This window comes from Hyperolius riggenbachi, chromosome 1, assembly GCF_040937935.1.
Source record: "Hyperolius riggenbachi isolate aHypRig1 chromosome 1, aHypRig1.pri, whole genome shotgun sequence".
NCBI classification, from domain to species: domain Eukaryota; kingdom Metazoa; phylum Chordata; class Amphibia; order Anura; family Hyperoliidae; genus Hyperolius; species Hyperolius riggenbachi.
Genome location: NC_090646.1, coordinates 395,450,803 through 395,464,344, shown reverse-complemented (window position 1 = coordinate 395,464,344; position 13,542 = coordinate 395,450,803). Strand labels below are relative to the sequence as shown.

At 42.0% G+C, this 13,542-nt stretch overlaps 1 protein-coding gene across 13 annotated transcripts in view; it reads left to right on the top strand.

Annotated features, from left to right (window-relative positions):
* Window positions 1-13,542, top strand: part of LINGO2 (leucine rich repeat and Ig domain containing 2) — a 2,118,418-nt gene that overhangs the window by 1,363,345 nt on the left and 741,531 nt on the right. For 12 of the 13 annotated variants that reach the window (XR_011020638.1, XM_068234694.1, XM_068234677.1 and 9 more), the window contains one exon: window positions 13,364-13,504. The exons of the other annotated variant lie outside the window; for it this stretch is intronic. The gene's annotated coding sequence lies outside the window, so the exon portion shown is untranslated. The remainder of the gene's footprint in view (window positions 1-13,363; window positions 13,505-13,542) is intronic. 13 annotated transcript variants of the gene reach the window in all.

Sequence of the window (13,542 nt, the reverse complement as noted above, 5' to 3'; positions counted from 1 at the left end):
TCGGAGGTTCGGCCCATCACTAATTCTGAAGTCCATACAACTGTATGGGCAGAGTGTTCACCTGCATCAGTGCAGCGCACACCAACATGCTTAGCGTGGAAGCACCCTGTGCCTCTCAACATGTTCAAAGGCAGAGTGTACAGGTCCTGTGAGCTAATGTAGAAAATCTGGTTGTTAGGCACATGTTTTGCAACTACAGTGTTTTTATGTTTTATTTGCCCTTATTTTTTTGTTTTTGTTTTTCTTTACATATTATGTCTGATTTACTTAGGTTCTAAGACTTGTCCTAAACTGGTGGTAAATTGTCAGCTATTAAGGCTAGTTTCACACCATGGCATTGCATTGGCATACTTATTAGTACGCTGCCAGTGAGCTGGGCGCAGGGTGCTGCTCCAGTCCCCTGCAGTGGTAAATACTATTCCCTCTCCGAGTCATCACAACTCAGAGGGAGAAGTCATTTGGGGTCTGGGGACCACCGTAACCCCAAATTCCCCTTATATGCCTTGCGCACTATAGCATTACTGTTGTATGGACGCCTAGTTTTGGTGCATGGTGCTAAGCATTGTGTAGCAGGACAACCTGCTTAATTGCATTGCACATCCTGTAAAAACAGGATTGTAATACAAAGGAGGGAAAAAGTCACATCATATGTTACAATTGTGATGTGATGGATACAGTGATGCATACAGTCCATGCAAAAATAACCTTTACTGCAAAAGTAAATGTGCACCTTGTCCAGTACTTGTACCACACAACACACCTCATGTTATTCTGATGGATTCTGCCGCACAGCCAATGCACCAATGTAAACATCCCATTACAATGTATTGTGATTGCATCATTCGTGTTTGCAATGTGATTATATGGTCTGACGTGTCACTGTGAAAGTATCCTGAGTGAAAAGAGGTTTCAACCCCTAGCTGGGCATAAACGGAATAAGATATAATTCAATCTGTTAACAATTAGAACATTTGGGTGCACATGTAAAATAGTCAATCTTTTCTGCAACTTTTGCCGCTAGCTTGCTATGGAGTGGTATTACCAAGAAGAGTGTAGAATTTTATTTCCACATAATAACAGCCATTTTTGATAAATTCACATTATATTTGAAAAATCAATTATGTTCACCAATGATTTTCAGCTCAAAAAACTTTGGTAACCCAATAGCATGCCTAATAGATGCATTTTCACTCAGCGCTATGTTTACTAGGGAATAGCGAGAACACTTCACAAAAATGTCTTCAAACTTCTGGTGGTACCACCCATTTTCAGAGAACTGAATTTCACGAACACTGTTAAAGTCAATGGGCAAACTTAAACCATTGATATATACATTGTAGTACCCCTATACATGTTAGAACCATCAACTTTGCTAGGTTTGAGTAGGGAAACAATGGCAAAAAGAAGAAAAAAGTTCCAAAATACCTTGTGGTTTTCCAGAAAATAATAGGTAAAGTAATTGCAGGCAAATAGGATGTTTGCATGACGATAGCAGAAGGAAGCATAAACATTACATCATGGAGGCAGGACCTGAGATTTAAAAATAGTGGTGCTACATGCTAACTCAACCCACTAGGACTAGTCTCTGATGTTAAAGGTAATGCAACCCGGTTCCCCCCCCCCCCCCAAAAAAGGCAGATACTCACCTAAGGAGAGGGAAGGCTCGGTCCTATTGAGCCATCCCTCTCCTCTCCCGGTGGCCCCGGTGCTGCGCTGGCTCCTCTGTTCTCATCCCACACCGAGGGGACTTCGGAAGTGTTCGGCAGCCGAGTCCTCCCGAAGACAGGCGGCGCACACGCGAACGCGTCATAGAGGACGCGCGCGCATGCGCAGTGTTATTGCGGCCCGTCTTCGGGAGCACTCGGGCTCCCGAAGCATCTCCAAAGCCTCCCTTCAGCCGGGAGCCAGCGGTATTTGACCGAAACGGTTGAATACCGCTACGGGGGAGCCAGCGGAACAGCGGGGACTGGGAGAGGAGAGGGAGTGCTCTATGGGACCCAGAGCCTCTCTCTCCTTAGGTATCTGACTTTTTTTTTCTATACCCGGTTCCCATTAGCTTTAAGGCAGCAAGAGACGACATTGCTAGTTAGCACCATGAACTGTATGACATGTGGAATGAATGTCGCTCATAAAGGTGTCTAGAAGTGGCGAGGTGACATTAGGCATAAGGATGATAAGGATGGAGGACCTGAAATGGACCATGGGTAAGAGAGAGCAGTAGCAGTGGGTGGCCTCTGGTTAGCTAACTTCAGGAAAACTGCATTACCAGCTGACATTGTGAGCTGATGCATCAGTAATGCCACCCAGAAGCGTAAATTCAAGTTGCATCAATGGATTACTGAACGGTGGCTGGAGGAGGAGGAATTGGGCCATGACATGAAGCTAGAACCACATTGATAGCTGCTAGTATGAGCTGGGTGGACTACATCAGCACCCAGTACACAGTCTACATAAATGTCTCAATGAGTACGGATACTGAAAGGTGGTGGCAGCAGAAGCAGTAGGAAGTGATGGGTCCTGAGATGGAGCATAGACTGCATTGGTAGCTGGATGAAGTGCATGAATGCCATCCATAAGTGTACGTGCTGATATCAAACATATTAGAGTAAAAGTAGGAGGGCCAGACCAAGATGATGTGCACCACCAGCACTGCTCCTGTAGTCCGTGCTCCAGAAAGCAGTCGGAAGGTAGATGATATTGCTAGTTTGCATCATGAACTAGATGACATGAATGCCACCCATCAATCTTACAATACCTAGCATAAAAAACTAGGTAAAGGCAATAGGATCTATCAGTGTGACTGTGCTGTGGAATTTCATCTGCGGTTGCCTGGCCTCCCAGATTGGAGTTTAGATGACACAGACAAGAATTACATTTTCCCTCTTAATAGTGAATTTCAGCCAAAACAGCTTTTTTTTCTACAAATAGATTGTGATGTGAGAACATATCAGACAATTATTATTGCCTTTGTGTGCTTCAGTGACATTTCCCCTCACTTCCTGTTCTCAGAGGGTTTATTCTAGGACTTGAGGTGACTAGAATCTTCTTCAGCATTGAGACACTACCGTAGCAACATTACTAAAAAAAAATCTGAGTTATTCGTACACTTTGTCACGCTACTGGAAAATAAAAGTTAAGGAAGAACAGGCTGTAAATAATTAAGGACAGGAGTGTGCTGAGACAATATACTGTATGTAGAAGCACAACAAGGAAAGGGAGAACTTGTCTCATACAAAAAGCACCACTCAGTTGTATAGTCATAAAGATGTAACCATACTTTATTACACTAAACATTAGACACATGGCTTTTCAAAGCAGCTATTCAGCTGCATTAAAGTGATATGAAACCCTAAATTTCTTCTTTGCTATAAAAGATTATTTACAGCATATTATATACTACCACCATTTATTTTTTACTAGAACAGCTTTCAACTAGTTAAACACAGGACTTACAAGCTCCCTGCAGGGAAAGCTGGAGGCATCCGAACTGGAGATAACATTATCTTGTGTTTACTTAATTGTATCAAGTGAGGAATGTAAACATTCTCTGGCAATTCAGACACTCCAGAACACAAACGGATACTCAGAAAGCATTTCTGGGTACATTACAGTATGAATACACCAGTTATGAATAAAATGCAATGTCAGCTCTCAGAGCAAAAAAATTGTACTTTCGGAACGTATAATTTCTAAATGAATAATAAAACTTATGCAAACAAACAAATATGATAAATTTATGGCATATAAAAGGTAGGAAAACATGTTTTTATTGAATATTATGTCAGAGTTTTATACCGCTTTAATTTGTAACTGAAAGGCAATGCTTGGTGCTCAGCAGATGATAGGCTGACCTGTCCGGTATGCATGCAGTTCAGCTTTCCATGTGAAAGAGGTCTTAACCTCCTTGGCGGTTAATTTTTTTTTTTCCTAATTAAAAAAATCCTTTTTTTTTTTATTTTATTTTTTTTTGTTTCATGTAAAGCTACCAGAGTGGTAGCTACATGAAACACCACTAGAGGGCGCATGTGGCCCTCTAGTCCGATCGTCGCCGGCATCTATAGCAAACAGGGGAACGCGTATATAACGCGTTCCCCTGTTTGGCTTCTCCTGTCGCCATGGCGACGATCGGGATGACGTCATGGACGTCAGCCGACGTCCTGACCTCAGGCACACCCGATCCAGCCCATAGCGCTGCCCGGAACTCATTGATCCGGGCAGCGCAGGGCTCTGGCGGGGGGGGGCCTCTTCAGCCGCTGCGTGCGGCCGATCACCGCAAAGCGGCGGCGATCAAGCTGTGCGCGCGGCTAGCAAAGTGCTGGCTGCGCGCACAGCAATTTACAGTATAAAAATCGCCCCACCAGGGGCTGAGATCTCCCCCTGCGCGGCATAGCCCGAGCTCAGCTCGGGCTTACCGCCAGGGAGGTTAAACAAGCAGGATACCTGTACCACCTGAAGTTATGCTTGACATTCTTCCACAACAGTTGCAGTAACCACACTCCTATCCCAATAACAGACATCACTTAGGCTAGGTTCACAGTTCACATTATTATTATTACTATTATGATAATTATTATTGATTTATAAAGCACCGATTTATATTTTGTAGTGCTGTACAAAGTAAGAAGCAAAAATGGGGTACATAATAATACAGACAGTGGTACACACCAAATATACACACTGGTACAAAATAAAGAATTGGTAAATACAGTGACAAGTGTAACATGGTGAATAAAATGTATACACATCTATAGCTGTCACATTGCTTTCCCTGTGACAACAGGGGAATGGGAGAGTGTCGCTGCACATTATACACATGTGGCATCACATACAGTGAAGCTTACAGTCAATGAAAAGTATGCTTCACTGGCTCTGCAAATGCATGTGTTTTGCAGTACGTTATACCGCAATGCACCTGCCACATTGTGAAGGACGTATAGATGGTGCATTATAGTGTGGCAAGCCATGTTGTAAATCAGGCATTATGCCATACCTCAATGCACCACTGTGAACATAGCCTAATACTCAAAAACGATTGCAGTAAACATTAAGAGCTCTAAAGCTGTTACCAAAGATAACACAGATATGCCAGTGTAATTCAGCTTGTTAAAATGCTTGAAATAATAATACAAAAAATGTGTATTGAAAATGATATTTTAGGGAAAGTAGAGTTGCACTATAGAAAGACAGCAAGATGGCACACTTTCAGCTCTCTGATGACAGGTTTACATTGAGAAACTGAAGTTGTTTCTGATTTCCTTTAGAGTTGAGCTATATATATCACGCCAGTCTCATAGTTTAGCAATAATTTTATTCTATGATTTTCTGATTAAGTCATGTAACAAAAGCTGTCATCACACCAGCAACTGTCATAAATATTTAAGACCTCTGACTTTATTAGAACTCTTTTTTGACAGATATTTCAGCTGTTGACAGATTATTATTTATACCTGTTCACAACACCTGTTTTCACATCAAGGTGTGATTTTGTGACTGGCGCAAAAAGATGAAATGTTTTTGTTTCCGTTTATTGCTCCGTGGAACTTTCTCACTTTTCTTTTAACACCACCTCTTGGATGGTTCCATCAGACCTTTTTTTGGGTGGGGGTGTTTATAGAATATGTTTTATGAATGAGCCAGAAGTGTCATTTTGAAAAGCTTGTTTTGATTTGTTTACATAGTATGATTGTCTAAGTCCTGGTGTTATCAATGTGTTACCAAATCACACAGTGTTTTAGTTGAGTTTGAACAGACGAAGGCTAAAACAGAATACTGAATCTTAGCTGAGTATATAAGTACTGGTGGAGTGCAGGAATAAAACATAAAATCACGTTACTGATGGCAATACCTTAACCACATCATTACCAACTTGCAAAGAGAGAGGCATATGGGAGCTGCAATATGTATTTCTGTTTACACAATACCAGGCAGTCTGGCAGTCTTACTGATCTCTTTGGCTGCAGTAGTGTCTGAATCACACACCTGAAATAAGCACACAGCTAATCCAGTTAGACTACTGTCGGAGCACCTGATCTGTATGTTTGTTCAGAGTCTATAGCTAAAAGTATTTGAGGCAGAGGCTCAGCAGGACAGTCAGGCAATTTGCATTGTTTAAAACGAAATACCGTATTTCTCTGACTTTAAGACGCACTGTTTCTCTCCCAAAAGTGTGTGTGTGTGTGTGGGGGGGGGGGGGCAAATTTGTGTGTTCCCTCCAGTGTCCACTGTCCCTCCTCCATCCTCCACCCCCTCCTGTGTCACTGTCACTTGGCCTCCTGGCCCCTCCGGTGTCCTCTGCTCCTTTTACATACGGTGAAGGCTGATGATTATTGGGGAGAATTTTCATGCTACAGAAGTAGCCGCACAGCTTTGCAAAGCATCTACCAGAATCAGGCGAGGGGGGGGGGGGGTAGGCTGCCCCAGACGGCTGATCACAGATGCTCACTGCCCCTGCTCGATTCTTAATAGGAGCCAAAGCCCTGAGGGTGGGACCATGGCTGTGTCATTGGGACCAATCACTGCACTCCCTCAGTAGGGAGTGCCCCCCCCCCTGTGCCAAAGTGACCGGGCGGTGAGAATCCACATACACGTCTCAGGGCTTACTGCCTCTACCTCCTACTGCTGCTGCCTTTCAGTACTGCATTCAGAGGCAGCCCACACAGCTCCTGCTGCCAGCAGTCTCTCTTGCAATAGATGACCAGAGGCAACAAACTGCTAGCGTTCTCACTGACCAACGATCCATCTCATCTCACTACTTCTAGACACCTTCATGGATGACATTTCAGATGTCATCCAGTTCATGATGTGAGCTAGCAAATGCTGCTGTTGCTGTTCCTGCTGTTTTGATGGCAGAGAATGCTGCTAGTGGGGTGAGCTGACATATAAAACAACAGTATCTCAATCTCAGATCTTGCTTCTATAGCCTCAAGTTTCCACTGCCCTGTACTAGCCAATAATTATGCATGTGTACGGCAGCACCTGACTCCCAACCCGTGAGCAATCGACCAGGCAGATCAACTCAAGCAACGGACAGCCAACTCCTTTGAAGACGCCACTCCCCCGCTGGCCTTGTGATATCATGCGCCACTCCATCGTCTCTTCACCCCCACGTAGCCACAATATATGTCATCAGCTAAACAGCTGACACCCGATTGTACAAGCCAGCCCAGTGATGTCACCCAAGAGGATCGGGTCCAGATCCCATTCCCTGGCAGCTGACACAAGCCTAAGGTGTGTATGCACCTTTACAGCAGAAGGTTAAAAATGTGCCCTCTCAGACTAATTCTTTTGTTTGAGCTTCCACTGTCCTCTTTATCATGTGTTCACATCAGAAGGCAGGGGAAGCTGAACTGCATAATTTAAGTGGAAGTATTTGTAAGTCCAGGTTAAAAATTGCCAAGCACATACAGTCATACAGTCCCAAGGTTGTCATCAGATTCCAGACATGTTCACAGCCATCTATATAGGCAGTGGCACCTCACTCCTCCACTTGCACACATGCAGCCAGCTTCCTCTAAAAGCCATCTTGGACTGTACCACAAAAGATCTTTCCAGCAATCATTGCAAGTGCAGCTCACTACCTAGAATGAGAGAAGTCTCAAGTCACTACAAGTTAACAGGCCTATATGTGTCCTTAGCAGATATATCTCAAATTATGAATCTGTTTTATGATTTTTTACCACAATTTGTTATTGACTCCTCTCAAGGTCTAACAACACACCTCTTGTACGAAAGTGCCTGAAGTGAAAACCACTCTGAGTGCCCAGAAATAGCTCAGTATTGATCACCAATTCCAGTCTCAGATGTGAGACGCAAGGCCTAAAAGTTAGGTGACAGCTATGTTGAAATTACATATTTAGGTTAATAAAAGCTTCTAAATCTTTGTATTCATCTTCCGTGGCTGGATAGACGAGCAGTATATAAGGCGGACAGCCGTTTCCTGTGTGGCGACGGTACACATAAAATTCTGCAAATGCAGTAAAGCCTGAAATAACATACTGTACATTTTGCGATTCTATCATTTGAGTTGAAGTGTTTTGCCCAAGGTCACAGAAAGAGCTGACATGGCTTCAATCAAAGATCAGCAGTTGTAGATGTCACACTATTGCCTGGGCCTCACTACCAGCCCAAAGCAGCTACACACTATTGCAGTTTACCTTTTTTTACTGTAAATGCCACCTACCTTGTTCAATTAGGGATGGTTAACCTCACACAATCTGTTCTTGTGAACAATGCGATGTACATCTATCTTGCTTTTAAATTGCAGCATCTGTCCCTTGCTTTTCCTTTGAATCATCAGTGTATTTCATAAATGCGACACACTTTGCATTGTTGTTTTTAATGTGTGGACTAATGTATAGCCTACGGACAGCAAGAAAGCTGTGACATGTGTGAACGTGTTCATAATTAACATTAGCAGAGAGCTGAGTTGTGTGGGTTTCACATTTTACAACACACATATGACTAAAAGCTATTAATGGCTACGTGACTTTTAAATACAATGTGAAATAGGGTGAGCCTACAGATAATTAAATGCGTGGCATGTTGTATACTGGTTACTTATTAGAATCATTTATCTCCATTTTATATGACTAAATAAATGAAAAAGTTAAATAGAAAGTGATTTTTTTTCTTTTAAAGAGAACCTGAGCCAGACATCAAAATAAAAAAAAGCATACTACCTAATCCAGGAGGGTGGTGGATTAGGTAGTGTCCATTGCTGATTCTCCCCGCCGCAGCTATCTCCTGCAATGCTTTAGTTTCTGTTCTGTGACCTTTGGGGTCACAGCGCTGCAGAAGCAACTCTGTACTCTCCTCCATGAGCACAGAGCGGAGATCGGAATGCAGGGAGTGAGGGAGAGGCGGGGAGCAGGAAGAGGAGAGCAAGGGAGAGGCTCTTTGACGGTGGAAGGGATGTTATGCAGGAATTTCTCTCCTGCAATGGATGCCCCTTCCCCATTACTCTGTCGACAAGCTCCTTGTATCCAGATGCAGCCAACATTGCCATTGCCACATAACACCAATCCTTTGCTCACTTCACTGGCTACCTATAAAATGGAGGATCCTTGTTAAAATTGGCATACTAACATATCAATCTCTACATGATCTGGGCCCCAGATACATTAAGGATTTGTTGCAACTGCGTCACACCTCCCACAACCTTCAATCAACAGGATCTAACAGCTTGAGAACCCCCAGAGTCCAACTCCAAATCGTTGGAGCCAGAGCTTTCTGATGCAACACCTACCGTTTGGAACACCTTGCTACAACCAATCAAGACAGCTAATCAAAACTGAAAAGCCACCTGTTTAGGCAGGCATTTGTGATCACATAACTTTTTTCCCTATAACACATCACAAATCACAACTATGTACTGATCTGAAACAAGCCTATGCACTTCGGGTCCTAAAGGAGAAAAGTGCTTTACAAATGTTTTGTTGTTGTTATTGTTGTTGTTGGAGTGGTGTTGCATCACTATAGGCAAATTATTTCATGCACCCAGCAACATGCAGTGAGTAGGATTGTGGGTAAACTGAAAGATCTTTCCTGAGCAGCTACTGAATAACTAGGCTTGTCTGGAGGGACAGACTTTTGAGATGATTGGTGATTCAAAAGAACATGCTGCTTTCCTAGGACAATCTGTGGAGAAGTTTTCTGTTCATGTATTCTTTAACATCATTTAGCGTACTGGCACCTACATATGGGTGTGCCAAACTAAATAGCACAGACAAATATAATGCATTCTTTTCATTCATGTTTAACAATATATGAATAAAGCAACTGATTAATTGATCTTTGGCACTTAAACATACTTATGCACTATTTTAATCAAAATCAGGCAAAAAGATGCTTTGATAGCAGCCAGTAATTTGTTTATGCAGTACATCCCTGCATTTTGTAGTGGACTACTTTATGTTATAGATATTAATTAATGATGTGTCTTAATGAAAAAATGAAACAATTCATAAAAAAATTAATTTAGATTGAGATGACATAATCTTGGGGATTCAATATGACCTTTAACACACAATTCCGAACACTTTGGTTTGTAATTGTAAATTCCCTGGTTATGTAATGAGGACTCACATAGCACAGGCATCTTTTTGGAGGAGGCCTCTTCATCAATCACTGCCTCACTACCTTGCTAAGGTGTTGCAGTAATATTTTTTAAGCTGTTCATAGTCTTTTCACCCTGAAATGTTTGGCCCATAATATCTGCTGAGGTGTATTCCCTTTTAGAAATAGGCAATCTTCTTAGTGTCCTGTCTGGTTCAATCTGGCTGAGATATTCAATGGTAGTCAAACCTGCAAAGTATGATCCAGCTTCCCTCTTTCAGTCTAGGCAGAAGTTACTGCCCAGATATGATATGCGTCGAAACCGCAACTTCCCAATGTCACGCTGTGATTCATAACGAGTACACGAAATTGGGTTTGTGCATGCGCTAGCAAGTGTGAAAGAGCCCTAAGAAATGTCAATTGCTGCAAACTTTAGCAGTGATAGCAAAACTTCAATACAGGCTAGAATTAACAAATTTGCAGGGTATGTTAAGGACCTTGTTGATTTTGTGAAAATTGATTTTAAAGTTTTGATAGGAAAATGTTTTTGTTTTTTTAAATGCGGGTTAATGACAGATAATGTATCAACCTAACGGTAGTGTAAATTTACATGTATTAACCTGCCTGGCGGTCTATTAAAAACCGACAGGGGGCAGCAGAGCATTTAAAAAAAAATATTTTTTTTAAATCATGTAGCGAGCCCACGGCTCGCTACATGATAGCCGCTGTGCAGCGGCATCCCCCCACCTTCTTCGATCGCCTCCGGCGATTTCCGATCAGGAAATCCCGTTCGAAGAACGGGATTTCCTGGAGGGCTTCCCCCGTCGCCATGGCGATGGGCGGCATGACGTCATCGACGTCGTGACGTCATTGGGAGTCCCTAGCTACCCCTCAGCGCTGCCTGGCACTGATTGGCCAGGCAGCGCATGGGGTCTGGGGGGGCGGCGCGGCGAGCGGCAGACAATCGGCGGGTAACGGCGGCGATCGGAGTGCACACGCAGCTAGCAAAGTGCTAGCTGCATGTTGCAAAAAAAAAATTAGGCAAATCGGCCCAGCAGGGCCTGAGAAATCCTCCTGCGGGGCATAGCCCGAGCTCAGCTCGGGCTTACCGCCAGGGAGGTTAAAAGAACAGTGAACTTCATGCCAGGGTTTCTAGGAGGTCAGTATGCAGAGGTGAGGGTGTCAATGCCCCATGGGGGTTCATGGTGGCATCTGGGAATGCCCTTTTAAAAAGGGGACTCCCGGATGTCCACCCCCTCCCTAATTGAAGTGAGTGGAGGATGTACACCTTATCCTTTTCAATAAAGAGTTAAAATGAAATAAAAATGCAACCAAGAAAAAGTCCTTTATTCATTGTACAGTAGTTAACCATAAATATATACCTTTCATTACTCTCAGGACTGAATCCTCAGAAATGATCCCACGTCCTAGCTTCTTTATACCGACAAATGAGAGAGAATGACGGAGAACGTTACCCCGGCGACTGAAAAACAGCGCCGCACACATCAAGCCCATACCTAGCCCGCGTCCATGCAAAAAGGTCGTCGGAAAAAAAGGGTGCGGGATATAGCCGACATCATAAGTTTCTATCTAAAACAACATTTTTCGTTAATAGCTTATAAACAAAAATCAAGTGCTAAATATGTTGAATAAATGGAAATGAAATAGCAAAATACTTCCTATAACAAAAAACGATCTTTACCCTTGTTTTAACCATAGTAATACAATTGTACACATTACAGGTATTTTACTGCAACTATACCTAACTATACTCTCACACAGATCTCCCCCTATCCCTATCCCTAACCCCTAGACCCCCCCCCCCCTCCCCTTTGTGGAAATATGCATAATGTAATAAATTGTATATATTACAAATATTTTTCTGAAATTATACCTAACCCTACTCTCACACAGAACCCTCTTCATACCTATCCCTAACCCCTAGACCCCCCCCTGGTTATGCCTAACCCTAAACCCCCCCTGTTGCTGGCTAACTCTTAAATCCCCCCTGTTGGTGCCTAACCTTAACCACCCCCTGTTGGTGCCTAACACTAAAACATCCCTGGTGGCGCCTAACCCTAACCACCCCCTGGTGGTGCCTGACCCTAACCAACCCCACTGCAAAAACACCCTTACACACATAGAAAGAACAATATATTTGATACCGCTAAATACTTAACTACAAATAACATGAATACAATAATTTATATATTTTTTAATACAGTAAATCACGTAAACATTTAAAATATTATGAATAGTAAAAGTTATATATTTATAATAGAATAAATAGCCTTTAATCACAGACGCATTAAAAATCATAAAATAACGGTAATATTAAAAGCGATGTATTAGTAAGATAATAAATATGAAAACTATAATTTACGCATTATAATTCTGAAAACATGGTTAATACCAAAAACGATATATTTGTAATACAATAAGCTTGAAAATGATATTTAAGCATTATACTTATGAAAACGATAATGTACTTATTACACTCCTGAAAGCGAAATTTGAAAACGATAAAATAAGTTAAACTGAAAGTAAATACAAATTTGTAAACAATATTTGTAATAAAACTTTTTCTGTAAATTAAAACTTTTGTTAACACGATCCCTGCAACCGCTATTTCTCGGGCGCCAAAATTTATTCTTGAACGCCCAATGGCCGATATTTTGCATTGTAGTGAATGGGTGCCATATGCACCATTTTTTCCTGCTTCCCCCGGCCCTGGACTTGCTATACTAAGTACAGCAAGTCCCAGAGCATCTTTAATATTCACTCCAGTGCCCCCATTGGTCTTTTAACTGACCAATGAGGATTACCATTGGTCTGTTAAAAGACCAATAGAGAATGCTGGAGGGAATTCTAAAGATGCTCCAGTGCTTACTACACTTAATATTTTTGAAAAAAAAATTGTCCTTGTTCCCACTGTTCTCCTTAACATACCTTGCAAATTTGATGACTGTAGCTTTACTATTAATCGCTAAAGTCAGAGGCCATTGACTTCAATGTTAAACCCAAACTTTTGGATATAAAAATTTGTGGTAAACGGAAACACTGAACAATTGTTATTCACCACAAACTGCTGGCAAACATGTTAATCAGAAAATCATTATAATTGCCAATAGGATAATATGAATTAAGCCTATGACATCTGTATGACTTTAACAATCTGTGGCCTCCTTCAGAGATGGTGGCAGATGTGAAAATATTTCTGCTTGCAAAAAAGCAATCAAAAGCAATCATCATGTAACACCTGGATTTTCATGAAAAGAAACCATGTTTCCTACTATCTTTTCTTTTTCAGAGTTTGAACCCCTGGAGTCATGCAACCTCAACAGAATAACTGATAGTCAAGTCAGTATCATCTTGAAGTAAATCAAGAGTGACAATTAGTTTCCATGAGCTCTCAGGCATGAATGTGACCATATCCTCCCACCAGACCCAGGTATAATTGTTCATTAATTTAAACAGAGATATGATGAA